We start from the raw sequence: 21,763 nt of genomic DNA on the forward strand, positions 1-21,763 counted from the left end.
CTACATAAAACTTGTGGTCCAGGTGGGTGTGTCCCTGGATGCATTTAAAATACCCCAAACACAACCAGCCAGTTCAATATGATCTGGATGAGCCTGGAATATCTACTAAGATGTGCTTATGTGCCAGCTGGACATATGGATATCTGTTTTTGTACACATATCTGCCTTGCTGAGTTAGAGTAGAAGACTTTTTACAGCTCCCTTGAGACGACAATGTGTCCCTAGAAAGAGCTGCCCATCATAAATCCCACATATGTTTGCAATACAGGGGCACTAAATAACTAGCAAGATCCAAAATCAAGAACTTTGATCTATTCTGCACAGCCAGGAGTCTGCAATGGGTTGTTTGCCCCACTGCTTCCTGTGTCCCCATTGCGGACCATTTCCAGTGGCAGACCCTGTCAGCCCCAGATTTCTGCCTCCACATGAGGCAGCTGGGGCAGAAATGCGGGGGAGGGGGAGCGGGGTTTTTAATTTTCACAAAGGTGAAAATTCACAAATTACATTGTTATGCAATCCCACATTCATTAAAATTTTTAAAATGTCCGGGTTGACTCCATACCACTGGAAAGTGCTGCAGAGTTGACTGGGGCATTTTCTATCCCTTCGGGGGGAGGGGAAGGAGCCGGGACTGGAAGGCCTGACTCTTCACCTTCCACTTGGGCCTGTGCTGGGATAGGCCGTGATGGCCCCTCAGGTTGAAAATGTGGGGCAACGGAGAGCCATAAGCAGGTTAGGGCCGTGATGGTGCCAACATCATGTGACAGTAGGGATTAACCCGCTGCCAGACAAGTGCTGGCCCAGCTTTTTCTCCTCATGCAGAAAAGGTATTTGAGAAACATGTTCAAATTCAGAACAAAATAAAAACCATCCTGCAAAGATCATAAATTTACTTATATGAGGCTCCTAATAGAGATGGCAGGACATTTCTGACTAGCTGTCAAAGCCCATAAAGAGAAAGCTGTCTATGCAACAGAGGACAAAAAGCCTACTGACTAAATAAAATTGTTAATAAAGCAGCCACTAAAACTTTTTTCATAGTGTTGTCTGACTCTCTCATTTGTGGTATGAAATGCTGAGATCTGCTTCAGTTAGAGGATACACTACTTGGGGATAAAAATGTTAGAAATCTTGATCCATACGTAAAGGAAAAGGTATCCCCTGTGCAAGCACTGGGTCATGTCTGACCCTTGGGGTAACACCCTCTAGCATTTTCTTGGCAGACTCAATAAAGGGTGGTTTGCCAGTGCCTTCCCCCGTCATTACCATTTATCCCCAGGAAGCTGGGTACTCATTTTACCGACCTTGGAAAGATGGAAGGCTGAGTCAACCTTGAGCCAGCTGCTGGGATCGAACTCCCAGCCTCATGAGCAGAGCTTCAGACTGCATGTCTGCTGCATTACCACTCTGCACCACAAGAGGCTCTTGATCCATACGTAGTAGCCCGCAATTTCTTTAGACACACCGAATTACAGCAACCATTTCCAACTTCAGCAAGCAGTGGGAGGGGCAGCGGCCCAGTGGTAGAACATCTGCTTGGCGTGCTGAAGGTCTGAGACTCAGTCCCCTGCATCTGCAGTTGAAAGAATCTGGCAGGACTTGCAGTAGAGCTGCTGACAGTCCGAACAGCCAATAGTGACCTGGATGATGATTCAGTATAAAGTAGCTGAATGGGTTCATGTTATCTGAACATTATTCATTGTTATACACTGGTTTCTGATGTTACCATTATCCAATCCATGCATAGTATATTAGGATCAGATCAGAGAGCTGGTGACACTGGAATTGTTACTGAAACTCCAAGTATGTCATTGGGTCCCAAAAAACAACCATGAGAGTGGTAGGGGGGGTCAGGTCTGTGGTACTGGGGAAGGGGGTACAGTCCTTCCCTTTATGATATTTTGTTGATTCAAAATGCACCCCCCTTTAAGCTCTAGTGGAGGGAAAGACATCCATATAAGTCCCATCTTTCTTCCCTACCAGGGCTTAGAGTAGGCTGGGGACCATTTTCAGTCAGAAGAGTCTGAGAAGGAGGGCTAGACATAAAGAAACATTTAGATAGGACTCCCCATTCTAATGCAGCTGTCTCTAAAATCCCAGTAGTACTTCTAGAATTTGTCATGCATAATTTGACCTAGCAGATCCAGATTACAAGAAGCTATGAGCACCCTGAACTTCCTCTGGAATTGCCTGAACATCTTCTGGAATTGCAACTGATTTCCACACTAGGGAGATCCATTCCCCTGGGGGAGATGACACCTATGGAGAGTATCGCACCTTTCGTGAGCCCCCACCCTAGGCTCTACACAAACATCCAGAAACTTCGCAACCTTGAGTTGCCAACCCTATGATGACTTGTATCATCTTCAATGATTCTTTGCTATTTCCACAGCTCACAAAGGACAGCCACCTATATAAACCCTAGCAACTGGTCATGTCCACCCTAGCAACTGGCAGGAATGGGGGGGGGGTAGGAGCGCCAGGTTCAGATTGGAAACACCTGGATATTTGGGGATGGCGCCTGAGGAGGACAGGGACCTCAGTGGAGTACAATTCTATAGAGTCCACCCTCCAAAACATCCCTTTTCTCCATAAGATCTGACACATTTCCAAGAATATTAATATTCAGAACAAGAAAGTCTGGATGATACCAGCATGATGTAGTCATGATGTATTTAATTCTCCATATACTGTTGTAACAGAAGAGAGAAGGGTTCCACTAATCTTTCCTACTTCCTACTTGAATGTTTCCTACTTTTTAAAAAATGTAGTAATCTAATTCAGTGGTCCCCAACCACTGGGCTGCGGCCGCCGGATCACCCTCCCCCCCCACCGGTCTGCAGCCTTAAAAAGGTTGAGGACTACTGATCTAGTTTATTAGTGGAAGAGAGAGGATTAGTGGAACCATACTCTCTCCCACTAATAAACTAGATTACTACATTTTTTTAAAAGTAGGAAACATTCAAAATGTTGCACTACCCAGCAGTCTGAATTAATACTGCCCGTAGTACTAACACTGAATTATGTATAACATATAGAATTTAACCTCAGTGGGTGTTAGAAGGAACAGAGATAAAGGATTCCAAATGAAGTCCAACAAAAATATAAGAGAATGAATTGTGCCTAATTCTGAAAGAGGAGAAAGACAATCGTCTGTACATTGTGTACAAGCTACCTGGCACATTGATTCAAGAATGGACTATACTGAATGCCAGACATGAAATCCATACCTTAGCCGCAAAATCTGAGCTCCCCTGTGCTGAGAGACGGAGACGTCCACTTGACACACACAAATCAGTGACCTGTTCTTCCCATATACCACGCTTTCTCAACCAGGGCTTTGTGAAACACTTAGGTTTCTTGACAGCCCTGGAATGGTTTCCAGAATGGGTGGGAGTTCATTATTTTTTTATGGTCATGGCAGCCTGCCCCGCCTCCCAAAATAGCCAATGATGGGCCTGGAGGGGATGGGGAGGTGAGGGGCGTGTTCTCAAGTCTAAAAGTCCAACTCCCAACCTTATTCTGGACGATCTCGCCACTTCTGGGGTTTCTCGAAGCCTGAAAATGTTGCAGGTTTTTCAATGGCAAAAATATTGAGAAAGGCTGTCATAGACTTTGGTAATGATTGCATATTTTATCATGCCAATTCAGTTTCTTGGACCTGAATTATATCCAGGTCTTTCACTGTTTGGATTGTCTTTCTTGCCTCAGTTTCTGGTTTGTTCTCCTAAGGTCCCCTGCAACGATTGTTCACAGTATGCCTTTCCCCATAGCTCTGGAAAAGGTTCTTGTGCTAGCCCACCTGAAGGAAAGGCTGTCAGATAAACATGTCATAAAAAGACACAGGAGGTACAGTTGAGTGGGCTATATAATGTTGTGGGACTAATGACAAACATATTCTATGTTGTGGTGATATCCTAGAAATAGAGGGAACTTTTCACAACATAAGATGTCTTCTTAAAATAACAGACATCTGCCAATCATAATCCATGGCTTCTGAAGAGAGAGTTTGTCTCTCTATGTCTGTTATGGAATGAGCTCATCTGCCCCTGCACAGATACAAGAAGCCAAAGCTCCCAAATGCATATAGTGGGTGGGATGGGGCAATGTGGTGGGAACAGAAACAAGGAACAACATCTACTGTACTGTGCTTTGTTCCCTGCCCATGTGATGTATCCTTCAGCAATTGCTCTCTTTGACTCTCTACCTGGGCAACATAGGGGAGTTTTTCTATCTATACAACAGATGGAGCAGCAGGGGGCAGAGACTGGCTTGCTGGCAGGAATGATGCCAGAAGGGACAGGAAAGTGTGCAGAATACACTTGCCCTCCCACTTGCCATCTCCTAATGTTCTACACCTCAGTTTCTTTGGTATATACAACCTCCAAGCTAAGCTCCATTATTAATTTGGCTTGTCCTGGAGGTCATCATCCCTCAGATGATTTCTTTCAGGGCCATTAGACACACCTGATCTCCTGAGTGTCTTTGTGTGACACATCTGCCCAGATGTATTGCTCTCTGTGACAAATTTCCCGACAGCGAGATGATCACGATGGGCACACACACATGCTGGTCTGTCTAGAACAGGGAATGTGTGGGGTCCTAAAATGGAGTTGAACATTTCCCATCAGTTCTCTTACTAGGCTGCCTCACACACAAACTCCAGTTAATGATGAAATCTTCTTGAGGTTTGCTCAAGCAGGAAATCTTATCCATATATCAGATTCCAGTCATGCCATTCTCCCCAAATGCACATAATGTTCCCCATCCTGAGTTTCCCACAAACTATTCCTTCACTCACCTGCTGCAGGTAAGTTGCCCTCCTTTAAACATCATTTTTGTTCCTTCCTGTGGTTTATGCTTTAGTGAGAAAGAGAACTAGGGGCAAAGCCCGTCGCATCCAGGAATATAACGGGTTCTAGGATGCATGCCTGCACTGTGTCCTTCTTGGGTCTGGCCCTCCTCCCAGCTCAAACTTGAGATCCAGCATAGTGAAGTGGTTAAAGAGTAGCAGACCCTAATCTCAAGGGCTGGGTCTGATCCCCTACCCCACCTCCATATGCAGGAAACGGGGTTACCAACTTCCTGGTGGGGGGCTGGAGAACTTCAGGAATAAAAACATGTCCAGGCACCAGTTCATCTAGAGAAAACACTTGGGAGGGAGGGAGGAAGGAAGGAAAAAGAGTGAGGGAGAAAGAAAGAAAAAAGAAGGGAGGAAGGAAAGTGGATAAAGGAAAACAGAAGGAAATAAGGAAGGAAGACAAAAAGAAAGGGGAAGAATGGAAGAAGGAAGAGAGATGGAGAGGGAAGGAGGGAGAAAGAAAAAGAAAGTAGGAAAGAAACGAATGGGGAAGAAAGAAAGAAAGAATGGAAGGAAGGAAGGGATCAAGGCAGGAAGAGAGAGAAAGACACCAAGAAAGAGGAAGGAAGTTAGGGAAGGAGGGAGGTTCTCCCACGCCCCCGCTGAATCGTGGGGGGAGGGGGCATGGAGGAATGTCTCAAGGCAGCCCTATATCCTATGAGGTTGCTGGGGGACCTTTTCTTCATCTTATGCCGCCCCCTTCTTGGGGGCCCAGGAACACCAAAAAGCCACACAAGCCCCTATGGGGTTGGTGTGTGGCTTTTCCTGTGTCTTCTGCACCCATTTTGGGAGAGCACAATGGGGTTTGTGGAGGGGATAGACCCCTTCTCCCACCCTCCACCCCCAGGATTGTGGGCAGTCTTGCAGGCCATGCTCGGTGTGCTGAGGCTGGATGGCAGGCCGAGCCTCTTCCTCTCTCCTGGCAATCCCACTCTCTGGCCCAGCGTACCTTTGGAAAGTGGGCTAGCAGAGGGGGCTGGCTCTTCTAGCAGGGAGAAGGAGGAGGAGGAAGAGGCTGGGGGTGGGACATATCTGTCATTGGCCCTCCATGGGAGAGTGGACACTCCTGAGGCCAATCAGGTAGAGTGTGAATTGTCTGTATGCAACTTGAACTTTTGAAGTTTAGTAGTTACTGACCTGGAGCCAGACATCTTGGAATGTGAAGTCAAATGGGCCTTAGGAAGTCTGAGCAACAATAAAGCTAGTGGTGGTGATAGCATTCCAGTTGAACTATTCAAAATCTTAAAAGACGATGCCATAAAAGTGCTACACTCAATATGCCAGCAAATTTGGAAAACTCAACAATGGCCACAGGATTGGAAAAGGTCAGTTTACATTCCAATCCCAAAGAAGGGCAATGCCAAAGAATGTTCAAACTACCGCACCATTGCACTCATTTCTCATGCTAGCAAAGTTATGCTCAAAATCCTACAAGCTAGGCTCCAGCAATATGTGGACCGAGAACTTCCAGAAGTACAGGCAGGATTTCGAAGAGGCAGAGGAACTAGAGATCAAATTGTCAACATACGCTGGATCATGGAGAAAGCTAGGGAGTTCCAGAAGAACATCTACTTCTGCTTCATTGACTATGCTAAAGCCTTTGATTGTGTGGAGCACAACAAATTGTGGCAAGTTCTTAAAGAGGTGGGAATACCAGAGCATCTTATTTGTCTCTTCAGAAACTTATATGCAGGTCAAGAAGCAACAGTGAGAACCGGGAATGGAATCACTGATTGGTTCAAAATTGAGAAAGGAGTTCGGCAAGGCTGTATACTGTCACCTTGCCTATTTAACTTGTATGCGGAGCACATCATGAAAAAGGTGGGATTAGAGGAGTCACAAATTGGGATCAAGATTGCAGGGAGAAATATCAACAACCTCAGATATGCAGATGATACCACTCTAATGGCAGAAAGTGAAGAGGAACTAAAGAGCTTGTTGATGCGGGTGAAGGAGGAGAGTGCAAAAGTTGGCTTGAAACTCAATATCAAGAAAACAAGGATCATGGCATCTGGCCCTCTCAATTCCCGGCAAATAGATGGGGAAGAAATGGAGATAGTGACAGATTTTATTTCCCTGGGCTCCAAGATCACTGCAGATGGGGACAAAAGACGCTTGCTCCTGAGGAGGAAAGCTATGGCAAATCTAGACAGTATCCTAAAAGGCCGAGACATCACCCTGCCAACAAAAGTGCGTTTAGTCAAGGCTATGGTATTCCCAGTTGCAATATATGGCTGTGAAAGTTGGACTATAAGGAAGGCCGAGCGTCAAAGAATTGAGGCTTTTGAACTCTGGTGCTGGAGAAGACTCTTGTGAGTCCCTTGGACTGCAAGGCGAACAAACCGGTCAGTCCTAGAGGAGATCAGCCCTGCCTGCTCCTTAGAAGGCCAGATCCTGAAGATGAAACTCAAATACTTTGGCCACCTCATGAGAAGGAAGGACTCCCTGGAGAAGAGCCTAATGCTGGGAGCGATCTAGGGCAAAAGAAGAAGGGTACGACAGAGAATGAGGTGGCTGGATGGAGTCACTGAAGCAGTCGGTGCGAGCTTAAATGGACTCCGGGGAATGGTGGAGGACAGGAAGGCCTGGAGGATCATTGTCCATGGGGTCGTGATGGGTTGGACATGACTTCACACCTAACAACAACAATCATCTGCAAATTTAATAGGCATCCCCTCTGCTGTTTACTCTAGAGCAATGTGGAAGCTAGAATCAGATGTTGTACAACTGATGTGCCAATATATGGCACACATGGATTTTTCCCCACAATGAACATTTTTCATGTGTTACATCTACTGGCACACTCCCTCAAATGGATATGTAGATCCATTATCCCGCCTCAGGCAGAGCGCCAGTAGATGGCCCGCAGCAGCGGCAGTGGCGCCAGAGCAGTGAGGCCTAGCACTGAGGTGCACTCATTGCTCTGTGTTGCTGCCAGTCTTCCAAGGCTGTTCCCACCATCCGAGGAGCAGGAGCAGCCTTGGGAGACTGGTGGGACTGGCAGCGGCAAGTGTGCCCTGGTGCTGGTGCTTGCTGGGTTGGTGCTGCCCCCACTAGGGTTCTGAAGCTGCTCCACTCCGGAGAGTGGGAGAAGCCTTGGGAGTCTGGTGGGGCCGGCGGTGGCAAGCATGCCCCAGTGCTGGGGCTTGCTGGGCTGGTGCCGTCCCTGCTAGACTTTCAAGGCAGCTCCTGCACTCCAGAGAGTGGTAGAAGCCTTGGGAGACTAGTGGGGGCTACGGGAGCAAGTGTGCCTCAGTGTAGGCCCCAGCTGCCAAGGCTGCACCAGCCGCCCTCTCAGGTAGGGAAAGGGATGGTGGGGGGATTAAGGAGTGAGCAGGGTACAAGGATTCTCAACCCTTACATAGATGTTTTAAAATACAGCCCATCCATTGAAGGGATTCTACTATCTTATATTGAATATGATCTAAACCAGGCTTTCTCAAATATGGGTTTCTGAAGTCCTGAGGTTTCTTGACTGCCCTGGAAGGGTTTCCTGATTGGTGGGAGTTGATTAATTTTAATATATTTATTTTATATTTGTTAAACATTTAATGGTTGATATGACAACATATTGTCATGATGACCTCCCCCCCCCCCACATGGCCAGTGATGGGCCTGGAGGGCTGGGAAGGGGAGGGGCCCCAGGGGGATGGGTACACAGCTATGCTTTTCAACCAAATTCTGCCCAATTGTGCCACTTCTGGGGTTTCTTAACATTCTTGAAGAATGTTTCAGGGGTCTCTCAGTGATAAAAATGTTGAGAAAGGCTGATATAAACACATAGACATTTTGTAAATAATAAGGAAATTTTAATTATTAATGATAAGTCCATCCCCCTCTTAGTAGCATTAATTTTCTACTTGTAGAGAGGTTGCACAGTAGTACAGCAATATGTTAAAAAGACATCTCACCTCGAGTATAGACCACTCCACTACCTCGTTGCTCATATAAACTAGCATTTATTTATTTGTTTGTTTGTTTATTTACTTAGACGGGCCTTCCCATATGGCCCAGGGAGGTTTACATGGGTACATTGTGGAATACATAGAATGTCATACATTAATAACAGTCACAACAATATATCAATAACAATTCTAACAGTGAATATAAGTTTAACAGGTTACCATAGTTAACTCATTGAATAATTTCAATAGAACATCAACAGAACACCTAGGGAGGTCAGAAACATTCAGATTATGGAGGGTATGAGGGGGACCACCGGATGTTTATAGGTCAGATTAACCTCAGCTGAATGCCTGGTGGAGAAGCTCCCTTTTGCAGGCCCTGCAGAATTCTGGGGGTTTGGTCAGGGCCCTGATCTCTTCAGGGAGCTCGTTCCACCAGGTGGGGGCCAGTACAGAGAAGGCTCTGGCCCTTGTTTAGAGACTGGCTTGTATTGTCTCTTGAATCTTGTCCTTCAATAGACAAATATCTGGATCATCTAAGCAGGTACTGCCTTCATCTCCTTAAACAAAGCCAGCCTAACAGCAGTCACTGGTATGGAAATATGCTTAGAAGGAAGCCAAATATCTGAGAATGTCTGTCTCTACGTCAACCTTCCTCAATTTCTTTACCATTGAGAAACCCCAGAAACGTTCTTCAGGCTTGGAGAAACCCCAGAAGTGGCACAAGTGTGTAGAATATGGTTGGGAAGCTTAGCTGTGTACGCACTCTCTTGGTACCTCTCCCCTTCCCATCCCCTTCAGGCCCATCAGTGGCCATTTAGGAAGAGGGGGTGGGTCTACATGATCATATATGGTCAATGTGATCATATATTCTTCTCTCCAGCCTCTTCTGTTCTTCCCATCAGACTTCAGCCTTGTTCCTTGCAAACATTCTTCCATAGGTGAATCAGGGCAAATGGAGATCCAGGAGGAAGAAAACTGAAATACGTACAGAATGTCAGCATGCATTTATCCATTTGCAAATGGGGGGTTGTTGAAACTGAAGAGGGGCAAAAGAGATCACTTCCCAACAGCTTTAAATCTCAGTGGGACATCTATTTCCTGCCATCCTCTCTTGCTGCCTCTGCAAATGCCCACTGCAAACACTACAGTTGGGGGATGGCAGGGGAATGCAGTAGAAGGGATGAAGCCTGTGAAAATCAGCCCCCTTCCCTTCAACCACAGAAATGACAGGTGGGATTGAATCCATCGCTTCCTACAGTCCTTCTCTTGTCCACCTGGGTGAAGAAATAGCCAAAATAAGAATGAGGGGCACCATCTAGTCTTCACCCTGTTGCTCAGGGGCTGCCTCGCCAGCCCTTGACTCCCCCCTCCCAGGGACCTTCCTTATGCTCAGCCTGCCCACCTGGCCTGCTGCAGGTGTCTCATCTACCCAGAGCTCCCTCCTCTCCGCTGGACGCCTCTGCAGCGCCTGGCCCAGGCCGCCTCGCCTGCCTCATTGGCAAGACTCGGAGCTGGATCTAATCTTGCACTGATTAAATGTCCCTCATTAACGAGTTTTTTTAATTAATGGAGTTTTTGGGCTTGCTTGGCTTGCTCTCTCCCCACAGCTCTCTGCCGTCTCAGCACAAACACGGGGCCATTCCCTTCCGAGTCGTTTAGTGAGTGGGGCTGCTTCCTGCCGACACCGCACTTTGCTGATGGCGCCTGTCGCCTCGCACCTGATGACTCCATTTTTAACATTTCCCCTTTTTATTTGGGGGGGGGAGGAGGAGGAGGAGGAAGCAAGAGCCATATATTCCTGTCAAGCTGAACGTGCACAGGAAAGGGTTCGCTATCAAGGTATCAATCAGACCCACCAGGAGGGAGGCAAAACGGGCAACCGCACCCACAGTCCTGAGTCTGTTAGACTCCCTTTCCTATACCCCAGCAATCCATCTGCTGAGATTTCAGAGTGCAACAAAAACCTTTTACTACAATTCCCCTCTCTATCGCTCACCCTTGCCCCATGAAATGAGTGAGATGTTACTTTGCCTTTTCCAGGCACCCAGGAAACTAGAAATTGTACTGTCAGGACTGCAACTTGATGCAAAGGTTCAGACTCTCATTCAGTTATAAATCAGGGCAGAGGACCAGTAGCAAGCTGCAATCTCTCTGCCTAACTTTGCAAGAGCTATTTTAATGTTAGGGTAAATAAATGAGGGGAAAAGACACAGAGCACGTTATCAACTGGAAGGTGACATGGAATACTACTCTGGATCTACAACCCCCTGCACTATTTACCCAATGGTGTTCCTAGGGCAGAGTCCTGTCCAGGAGAAAGAATTCCCAACTATCTTTAAGATGAATTATAGGCACTTAGTTGAACATATGTGCACAGTGCATGGCCCAAGGAAGGCAGCATAAGGGCCAGATCTGAAACATACATACTGAGCCACGTTTAGGAGGACTTATGCCCATCCTGAAAACAAGCCTTCTTATTCTCTCTGGATGCAAAGCGAAGTTTGATTGAATGTTCAGTGTCACACTTGGTGGGAAAGAAGAACTTATTTGTGTGGATCACAAATACCTGCCATCTCCTTTACACTGGGACTTCAGACACTGAAGATTTAATGCAACAGCTTTGATTAAGGACAACGAGATCAACATAAACAGTGTGCAATAGCTAAGTTTTTCAAAACTTATCAGGCTGAATATTAACGGTGCTGCAAGGTGCGGGTGGGGTGGGGACATTTCAGACGAAGATCTCTCTTTCAGGCATCTCTCTGGTAGCCTACACATGCAGTAGTAGGATGCCAGCCCAATAGCTTCTCGCATGATGGATTTTTGGTATGCTAGCAGTGAATATGGAGGAGAAGCAATCAAGCAACAGCATGTGGGTATGTGCAGTGCTGCATGGGTTAATTCTACTTGTTTGTCTGGCACGGAGTTCAAACTGGGTCTTCCTTTGAATCAACAAGTTCTTTAACAGGGGAAATCATCGTAGCCTTTTTTATTTCCCATAAATCAAACCAATATATTTTTCTTTCCCCCGACCAGCCCATCTCTCCATGGATGTCACATATGTGAGAAACAAAACACAACAAACCCCCAGAACTAATCATATAGGCTGCAAGAACCTCCAAGTGCCTGCTCCACAATAATTCACGGCGTAATAATTTACACGGTGCCATATGTACCTCAAGAACCAAAAGCGCATATATACTTTGGATGTACCTGGCAAACTGGAGAAGGACAATTTCAGAAAAGGAAGTTGCTCCATGCTCTGCACAGGCCTTTTCTAGCCACGGGTTGCTGGGGATCTGAATGCCCGGCCTGTAGTGTCAAGGGTTCCATGCACTCACCGCAGCCTGTGTCTGTGTTTCCTGGGTCCCTGCCAGAACGAAGCCGGCTGCCAGATAAAGCTTTGCTCAGAGTGTTATGTTCCCAGCACAAAAGCTATTAAGCAGCACAGCTAAGTCCAAGAGGGCCATTCTCCCCCTCTCTCTCTCTCTCCTCCCTCCCATTCCTCAGTCCCCACAGCCACCCCGCTTGTGCTCAGCTCAGCACATTGTAAAGGCGGTGGGGAGCCTGTGGCAAAAAGCCACCACCTTCCCTGGGTCTCAGGAAGCTTGAGGGAGGGTGAAGGTTCTGACTTGAAATGCCACAAGGTACAAGAAATTCTGGAGGCTGCGACCACAAAAGTGCACAGAGCAATTCACACGTGTACAACCCATTTGCAAAAGCTTATTACTGTGGCCTTATAAAAATCAGTAAGCCTATTTATGTATATTACGTATACCTCACTTTTACCAGGGCTACTCCTTTCAATTTTCTTTAAAGTATAGCTATCCTTAATGAGCAAATAGGTTCCTTCTTTTACTTTCTGGCCTGGGCACTGGGGACTGTGTCATGAAAATGGGGCGCAGCTCGGGGTGACTAGCACACTGCTGTCTTCTTCCCAATTTGGCCTCCTTTTCACACTAATGCCTGTTGCCAGGAAGCAGAGGTCGTGCTGTGGAAGCAACTGCCTCCCTGAGAAGGAACTGACGGCTCCTGCCATCATTCAGCAAAGCACTGACCTGTGAATATTTCATTACCCTAAACACTGCACCATCCATACCAAGCAGAGAGCCCGGCCTGTGGGAACAAGAACTAGTCACACTACCAGGAAAGGGGGGATAACTCCAGTGGGGTTGGGGATGGGCAAAGCTGGTTGCTAAAACAGACTTTCCAGACACTGGCAAGAAGGCATAGTAGTTCTGTCTCTTGAGCATGTAATGAAAACTACAGTGTGGTTCAACTGTCCCTCCTTTGCAGTGTCACAGGTAAAAGCAGTGCATTGTGAAAAATGAGACTTGTGGCTTCACTAGTCCGGGCTAAACATGCAAGACAATGCACAGCAATGGCACTCATCACCCATCTCTGGCATTCTCTACCCAAACTACTCATTAGCAAGGAACAGGCTCTCACTCCTGGAAGGACACCTCTGGGCATTGGTGCCCAAGGCCATGATCCTGAAATCCTCACCTCACAATGAATGTGCATTCCAGTACTTTGAACTGACCGGCTGGAGAAGTTACACAAGCGTTGCCAAGCTAGGGAGAGCAAATGCCAACAGAGGGATGGACAGCTAAGTGCAAAGCAGGTAAATTGTGCCCAAATCCCAATTTTGAGTCCGATTCTCTGCATCTATTAACACAACCCGTAATCAGCTGCAACACAGCACAACAGAAAATGCATTCAGTAAATCTCACTCCTCCTCCCCCAATTCATTTGGCAGAGATTGCAGAATGTTCTGATATCAGTGGGGATGTAGTTACAGGGCCGGGGAACAGATCCATAGTCTGGCTCAGCAAGAGAGACAGACTGACTGAGATCTAATGGATCCTGGAGATGGAATCCAGGAAAAGCATCTCGTATGAGAATAATCCAGCTGAAAAGGGAACTTTATAATCCAAGAAACCTCTTCTGTCTCCCTTCCACTGAACAAAACTCACCAGAACGCCGACATTCCACCCCTCCCTTCTCTGACAGAATTCTGCCCACCTATCCACACCTCACAAAACCTACTGGCTTCCCTATCATACCCTCTTCATTCCCAACCCCATTTGATGGAAAGGTTCATTCTCTTTTGACGACTTGGGACTCAAGGAGTTCAGTCACACAATGGGCAAAAGAACAACTTGTTCACAACTCCTTGATGGTCAGAGTGTGGCTTCCCAGCAAGCTCAGCCTACGTTAGTCCATTCTTCACCTGTGCAAGACTGGGTCTCACATCAGGAAAGGTCCACTGCCACCTAGCCAGAATGGCAGAAAGGGACATGCATATGAATGGCCTCTTAATACTTCGGAACAGGGCTTTGCACTTTTGGGCATGCACAAAGTTATGATCTCTATCTGTACAGAGATGCACAATAGGACAGTACATATGGGGGGGTCTGGTTCTTGGCTTCCTTCGCCAGAAAGCGAGGAGCTGAGACTGCATGAAATATTAATGCTGTAAATGGTGCAATTTCATCTGCATTCAGCCAACTTCATGTATATTTCAGATTGTGATGGGATGATAACGTTGTGTAACCAAGGCAAAATGTGAGGGGCACAATGTGCTGGGATAAGGGGGCATTACTTCAGCCTTCTGTGCTGGCATACTCAATAGGCTGGCCAGCCATGGGTCACTGGAAGAAACATTAGACTATTCAGGGGAGCAATTTGTAGGCAGACATTCTCTAAACTGGAAGGTTTAGAGAAGTACCCCAGAAATACTAACTACCTACAGTGGAAAGGCTGAAGTGATCTCCAGGCCCCAAAGCCCCCCCAAAATAGCGGTCTTATTGCTAATTCTTGACACACCTGCCGTTCAAATCCCTGGTCAATGGGGCAAGAACAGGTCAGTTTGTTCCTCATATTCCTTCTGGGTGCATGACCATGAGAAGCAGGAGGCTCATGAGGAACCATGAGGACAGGAAGATAGAAATGTGAACATTTGTTTATTGAGGCTTCTATGAAATCTCAGGGACTTGATCAGGCCTATTGCCCCATCTCTCTCTTATTTGCTCACATCCTCCTTGCCGCTTCCTGGGAAGAAAAGCATACCCATGGGAAAACAACTGAAATCAGGAAAACAGCACAGGAAAAGGCTTTAAAATATGTCTCCCCCTGTGCTGAAGCCCTGATCTGAAGTCCCTGCTATACCTGGTGGCAGCAATTTTCATCTTTTAAATATGGAGTAGAAGACCTTAGCCACAAAGCTCCCTGGTCCTGCAGACATGAGCAATGTTTTTCCTGGCAAGAGGATCTTGCGACATTTAACATCTGCAACACAAGCTGAAATTCATCAACAAAGATTTTCTTTGCATGGAGATTGAAAGGTGGAAATGCTTCTGTCGCTCAGTGCCTGCTCACTGTACAGCTATTACCAACCAACAGCTCCAAATCCACTGAGCACACATGCACCTACAGTACGCATACATGCTTCCTTACGACTGTCTATACAAGACCATTTTCATTTGCGAGCATTGTACTTACAATAAAGATACCCTATAAAGACATCTTAAGCTTTGATCAAGGAGATTATAGAATGAAATCAAGAGAAGACTTCATGCAAGAAGTCTTTAACTGTAAATGGTTTTTAGAATGCTCAATTAATACAGAGATTTAAAATGGATAAAAAAACAGTTTGGCTTTGAAGAAACTAAGACTGTTTTTGAAACAGAACTATGTATGAATGATGACCATCTGATAGCAAAAATGCATAAACTCTTGTTAAAGTACGAAACTGAAGAACAGGTAAAATATATGGTAAATTTTTTTTGGGGGGGGGACTCTTAGATATATGGCAATGTAACAATGGAAAGGAATGTGACTGAAAGGACTTAAATTTACATTATCTTTTCTCTGAAAGAGAACTTCAAACAATGATGTGGTATTTGTCACCAGATAAATTGGATAACTTTTTAGTCTGACTAATTCCAGAAGCTCAATAGACAAAAAAATTCTAAAATCTTCTAGCTTTCCCCCGTACCATCTATTGATATTCACACCCTCCCCTGTGCCTCTCCCCAGCCTAGATGTCTTCCCCAAGCTAGTGCTACCTTCCTTGAGGAGAATAACCACTCCCCCCCACACTCATATGCTAAACCAGAATGAACCTAGTCTTGATCTTCATTCCTTTCTTGTCTTTGCATCAGAGAGCAGCAGCAATCCCTGTCAACTCCTTCCCCAGTTCCTAACATTCCAGTTTAATAGCTCAGATGTTAGACAGTATGGCGTAATAGTACAGTATTTTAGCTAGTAAAAGGCATTTTATCTTGGATTTGTATTGGATTTCTAATATTACCCAACTTAAACTCAGGGGGCAGAACAAGTTAGATAAATAAACATGTGTGTTTTGCAAAACTGTTTCTCATATTGCTTCCTCTGCTTCTTGCGTACTGTTTCTGACTTATTCAGAAGAGGTTCAGTTCCCTCTTTGCCAGATAACCAGACAGTATCTGTCCACATAAGTGGCCAATCCAAGAATAAGCAGGTCCCTTCTTCTGGCTTTTTCCAGAGACTGTAAAGTCCAAAGAGGGACTTTGCAGAAGTGGATGTCTCCCAAAGAGACTCTGGAGGAATCCCAGTTTCCTGCCTCCATAGCTGTCTGATGTACTATGAGCAACCATGTCCTGATCCATCCAAATAAAGCATTTTATGGGGGGAGCGGGGGGAGCTGTTTGTTATAGGAAGAATATAAATTCAGCATCCAATTCAGGTGCTTCTTCAGTGAGTCCCCATTACTCAATCTGTGTCCACTAAACATTAAATAGTTTCTTTCCTTTTGCAAAAATCAATTCCTTTGCCCACTTCCCTGGCACATCATACTCAGAAGCCAGCTTTGACTTTTGGAGCTATTAGTCCAATCACTTTGCAAGGAGACCTGCCACCTCTAGTTTCCCATTTCTCTCTTTGTCATCTACTGGCAAGATCCAGAAGGAAGTTAGGTTAGGTCTTACACTTTTGAAACATGAGCACTTAATTTATATTGAAAACCTGAGAAAGGATGTCTGGAAATACTTAGAAGGCGAACTTCAAAGGCCACATCAAACCATAGTTGGTGTAAACAGCAGAACTGCATGTTCCTTCCACCCCTCACTCAATAAGCTAGTAAGTAAGTTACTTTCTGGGTTTTGAGAAACTATCCTCATCCATCACATCCAAACTGACAAGTTGTGTTCTGGCCCTCCAAATCTGGCCCTTGCAAATTATGAACATATTTTCCCCAAATTAGTCACTGGTCTAATAATGTGGACCGGCGTCACCCCAAGGGTCAGACATGACTCGGTGCTTGCACAGGGGATACCTTTACCTTTACCTTTAAAGAAGTCATCATTACATTTTTATACCACCTTTCCTCCAAGGAGCTCACCTGTCTCTTTTGATCTTCTTAACTGCCCTGTGAGGCTCAATTAAGACATCACGAACAAAATGGGGAATTAATAGTAAGGCTTCATTCAGAGCGCCAAGTTACAACACGGAAGTTTTCAATTCCAATTAATTATGATCCTTGAATTTCAAAATCATTTACAGTCCACCTTTCTATTCAAATGGAGACCCAAAATAACTTACCCCATTTCTCCTCTCTTTCATTTCTGCTACACAACTCCCCTGTCGGGTAAGTTAGGCTGAGTAGTGCACGTCTGGCCCAGGCCTCCCAGGACCCTCAGTGCAGTGTGGGGATTGGAACCTGGGTCTCTCAGATCCTAAGCACTGGACAACACTGGATCTCTGTGCAGAATGCAGGCAACTTTGCTAACTGAGGTATAATATTAATCCAGGAACTGCAATACTTTACCAAGATTAAAGTGAAGTTAAGATTCCCACTTGCTAAGGAAGCACAAATCTTCATTAGTGAAGGTGCCTGTACTGAGACATCACAGTTAATTCAAGTTACTTGAATAATTCCACCTTCAGTCCTTGCATGACATGCCAGGGATGGGAAGGGGGAATGCAATGCACAAGACTAACTGCTTGTACATAGTGTCTGAACTGAGACTGAGAGAGTGACAGAGACTATCCCAAATTGACCCTGAAAGCATCATGGCCAAGTGGGGGATTGAACCTAGTTCTCCTTCGCTTGGCACTCAGGGGAGTAAATAAAATGATGTTTGTGAATCAGGAAATCAAATCCTTTGTGGGTGAAGCTGGAGTTCTTGAAATCACCTGCACTATTGACACTTAGATCCCAAGTATATTATATTCTTCAAATAAACATCAATAAGAACTTCTTCATTTTATCTATGCTAGTGCCGCTGAACATGAAGAGATAAAGAGATTTTATATATTTTCCTTAGTTCTACTTCACCTTAACCACATCCCTCCATCTTCCCAGTCTATCAGTTTTATCTCTTGCTTAAGTGTAACTGTGATACGGGCTAAGGGATGCTGAACATAGGAGACTATCTCACTGCAGAGTACTATAATCTACTAAATTAATTAATCCCAGCCATTTTTGACAGACCCCAAAGACGGCAATGTGCTATTTGGATGAAATAAATTGAGACATGTTTGGTGATAAACTGTGTGTCATTTATTTCTTGTTTAGAAATAAATGCATCCAGGTAAATGCTATGGAAGTCATTTGCCTTGTTTTGTGAGACAAAGGTTTGGTCAGTGTGGATTGTCAAATATATAATCCTAAATGTGCATGCTCTCCCCCTGCCCAAATTCCCTGCAATAGTACATTCCAAGAACCAAATAGATGTTTTCAAAGCAAAAGTTACTGAAAAGATAAGCTATTTGACCAATTTGTTTGCTTCCAGTTACCACCAGGGCATCAAAATCCCAATTCGGAATAAATCCTTGAGGATTTATTTTTGTAAGCACTAAAGGAATTAATTATTTTCATGAAAAAAATCCATTAAAATACAACACACTGTAAAACACCCTTTCTCAGGCAAAATTACAGGCATGAACATTGTTTGACATAAAACTGTGCACATAGACTACGCACATCCCTCATAAGGCATTGAAAAAAGCTAGACAAAATGGCAAAGTCACACACATGGTCTGCGTCTACTAATGCAAATACACATGCAATCATCCTCCCCCATGCAGACACGCTCTCTCACACACATACACCACACTAATAGGAATCAGGAGCATAATTTTTCCCTCTAATTACATATTCAGCACTTCTGAGAAAATGAGATTTGGGTAATTCAATTGGACTGAGAAACAGGGCTCTAATAAAATGGAATTTGTAACAATTCCACAGTTAAATTAGTTAAATGGAGAGGAAGGAGCGCTGGCAAATTGACCCTTTGCTCTCCTAACGACTACTCAGACATTTGAACCACATTGTGCTAACAAAGTTCATCGGCTGCTGTAGAAACTGTAAGGTAAGAACAACTACACTGCCAGCAAAGGAACAGAACTAAACATAGCGTGTTACAGTTTGCAATAACACAGAAAAGGGAGGAAGGATATCAATCATAGTGATTTAAAAACGAAATCACTTTCTTTGAAAACGGGGATAGATCTAGCTGTTCAGACTAGAGGGGATGCAGCTTTTTCAGATATAAAGCAGCACCTTTCTGACTGTGGTAGAAAGGCAGGTTCTGGAAAGGAAAGGAACCCAGTGATCTGAAACAAGGAAAAGAGACAGGATGCCAGACAAGTTCCATTATCATGTCTCCATTTTCACAGGTCTGCTTGAATCCATAAACCTTAAAAATCAATCATTATTATACAGGTAACCCAGGGGACCTGGTGGGGGAGAGCCTTAGATGGTTCTCAGTGTTTGTGTGCCAAAGGGGGTTTTACCCACATTGCGTTCTGACATGCACCTACAAAATCTGCACACTACCCCAAACTTAGCAACCCCTGACATTTCGCTAAGGCAGCTTCAGAATTTCAATTTATTTATAGTCCACTTTTCTTACTGAAATGCAAAGGAACTTAATGAATAAAGACATGGTCTCTTACATGGTGCTTTTAACAGGGCTGGAGAACTTACGTGAAACACAATGCCTATACAGCAATAATGCCTGGGCCTGTGTTTGATTCCCTAATATCAGTTACAAAGCTAAGAGGAAGGTGGGCTTCTCCTGCAGTGAAAAGCTGCCCTGCAAGCCCGTTTTCTATACTACATCACTATATTACATCACATTCTTTTTTTCATCACGGATGTCCTCGCTATCCATCCAACAGGAGTCCAGAGATCAAACAAAATAATCAGCATTCAGATCCACAAGACAAATACCAAATTTGATTTTTAAAAAGTTAATTTTTTAAAGAAAATTAATTTTAGGGGAAGGCAAATTTTGCACATATACAACAGACATAAGCATGCATGACAAATTTAGAAACTTTCCGTTTCTATTCTTAAGTCTAAAATTCTTATCACTTACTATGTGAAACTTGTGTGTGTGTGGGGGGGGGTCATGATTAGTGTGCCACTGGGAACTCATTTTGGCATTTCCTTTTTTAATTCTCAGCACATTTGTTCCCTTGGCTCCCTTCATTCCATTTCTTTCAATACCAAATTAAATATATTTGTAAATAATGGCCTCATGACCCCATACAGCTCAAGTATTCGTGGGTCATATTGCCCTCATACATTGTCTGTAGTCTTAGCAAATAGTTCACAAAGATATTCTCTGTCATTGAAAAATAAATTAGAATCCAGTGACAGCTTTAAGACCAACACATTTTTATTTGTTCTACTGCTTCAGACCAACATGGCTACCCACTTGTCACTGAGGCAGGCCCAGCAGAAAGGTTGTACCCAGAAACCCTAAACATCACCCAAAGGAAAGGGCTTCAGAAACCATTGCAAAGAATGTGCAGATTCAGGAAGAGGAGCCATTGGGGATAAATGTATTTGGGTAAGAAATGCCAGACGAGGGTATGGTTAATATCCACCCAAGCTTTCCATGGGAGAATGAGGAACTCGGGACGTCCCTCCAAGCTTTGTGGGGCATCAGCAGTGAGAACAGGGAGGGAGGAAAGGGGCACCAGGCCACAACATCTCTGATCTATCACCCTGGCAGCGCAGATTGGAAAGGAAAGGGGATCGATACGGAGCGAGAAGGTGTTGGCGTCAGGGATTTGTGGCTGTCAGGGGCTCTGAATGGGCTGATGCGGGCCAGGGAAAAGTGCTCTGGCTCTGCTAGGTGGGAAAGTGCTGAAGTGGTCACTCGGAAAGGGTGGGCGATTGATAGAATCAGGTTATAACAATAGTGCGGCGGAGGTGGTGCTAGGCAGGAGGAAATGAGCTCTGTCAGCATTTATAACTGGAGACTGACCGTGCAAGGGATCTTGGTCTGTTGGTCTGTTTAATGTGGAGTTCTAAAACAGCTAAAGCTGGGGATGGTAAGGTTCTCATCCTGTTGTCACTTTTCAGCAAGGCACAGGTCTGCATTCCGACAAAGTTGCCCTATCCTCTCTCCACCAAATAAGAAGCTGCAATCTCACACTTGCCGTTCATACTAGTGATTCTGGGGCACTAGGCCAAATGCAAGGATGAGCCCCTAGAATCACCACATTTTTATGCCGCAAAGCCTAAGGCAAGATACAACCTATAGAATCACCAAATTCAGGAGTCAGGGTAGCAACTGGGACAGCACCTGTACCACGTCCTACAGCTGATTGCTGGCCACAGGTCAGAAGCTACTGCCATAACTCTACAGGAGATGATGGTAAGAGATGGAGTATTCTCCCCTCACTGTTGCTGCCTTTAGAATTGTGAAGGTAGCAGTGGCTTCAGGGCTGCAACCAACCCCTGACTATCCTACAGCTGATGGTGGACGGTTGTCTGAGTGATGCTCATATCCCTATAACTTCACAGGCAATGACAGCGAGGGATGGACCGCAGGGCTGGATTAAGGCCAATTTATGCCCCAAGCACAGCCCAAGAATGGTGCCCTCTTGGCCCTTCCATGGGTTAACTGGCAAGATGGAAGCAAAAGTCTCACACCATGAGATGGAATCCTTTAAAGCAGTGGTCCCCAACCTTTCTGAGGCTGGGGCCCGGCAG

General features: G+C 45.1%; 1 protein-coding gene across 20 annotated transcripts in view; it reads right to left on the reverse strand.

The window, feature by feature from the left end:
* Positions 1-21,763, reverse strand: part of RBFOX3 (RNA binding fox-1 homolog 3) — a 458,629-nt gene that overhangs the window by 36,907 nt on the left and 399,959 nt on the right. Inside the window, exon 1 of one of the 20 annotated variants that reach the window (XM_077328158.1) lies at positions 11,983-12,002. The exons of the other annotated variants lie outside the window; for them this stretch is intronic. The gene's annotated coding sequence lies outside the window, so the exon portion shown is untranslated. Of the gene's footprint in view, positions 1-11,982; positions 12,003-21,763 lie in introns of those variants that run through there. 20 annotated transcript variants of the gene reach the window in all.

Source organism: Paroedura picta, chromosome 3, assembly GCF_049243985.1.
Source record: "Paroedura picta isolate Pp20150507F chromosome 3, Ppicta_v3.0, whole genome shotgun sequence".
Lineage (NCBI taxonomy): Eukaryota > Metazoa > Chordata > Lepidosauria > Squamata > Gekkonidae > Paroedura > Paroedura picta.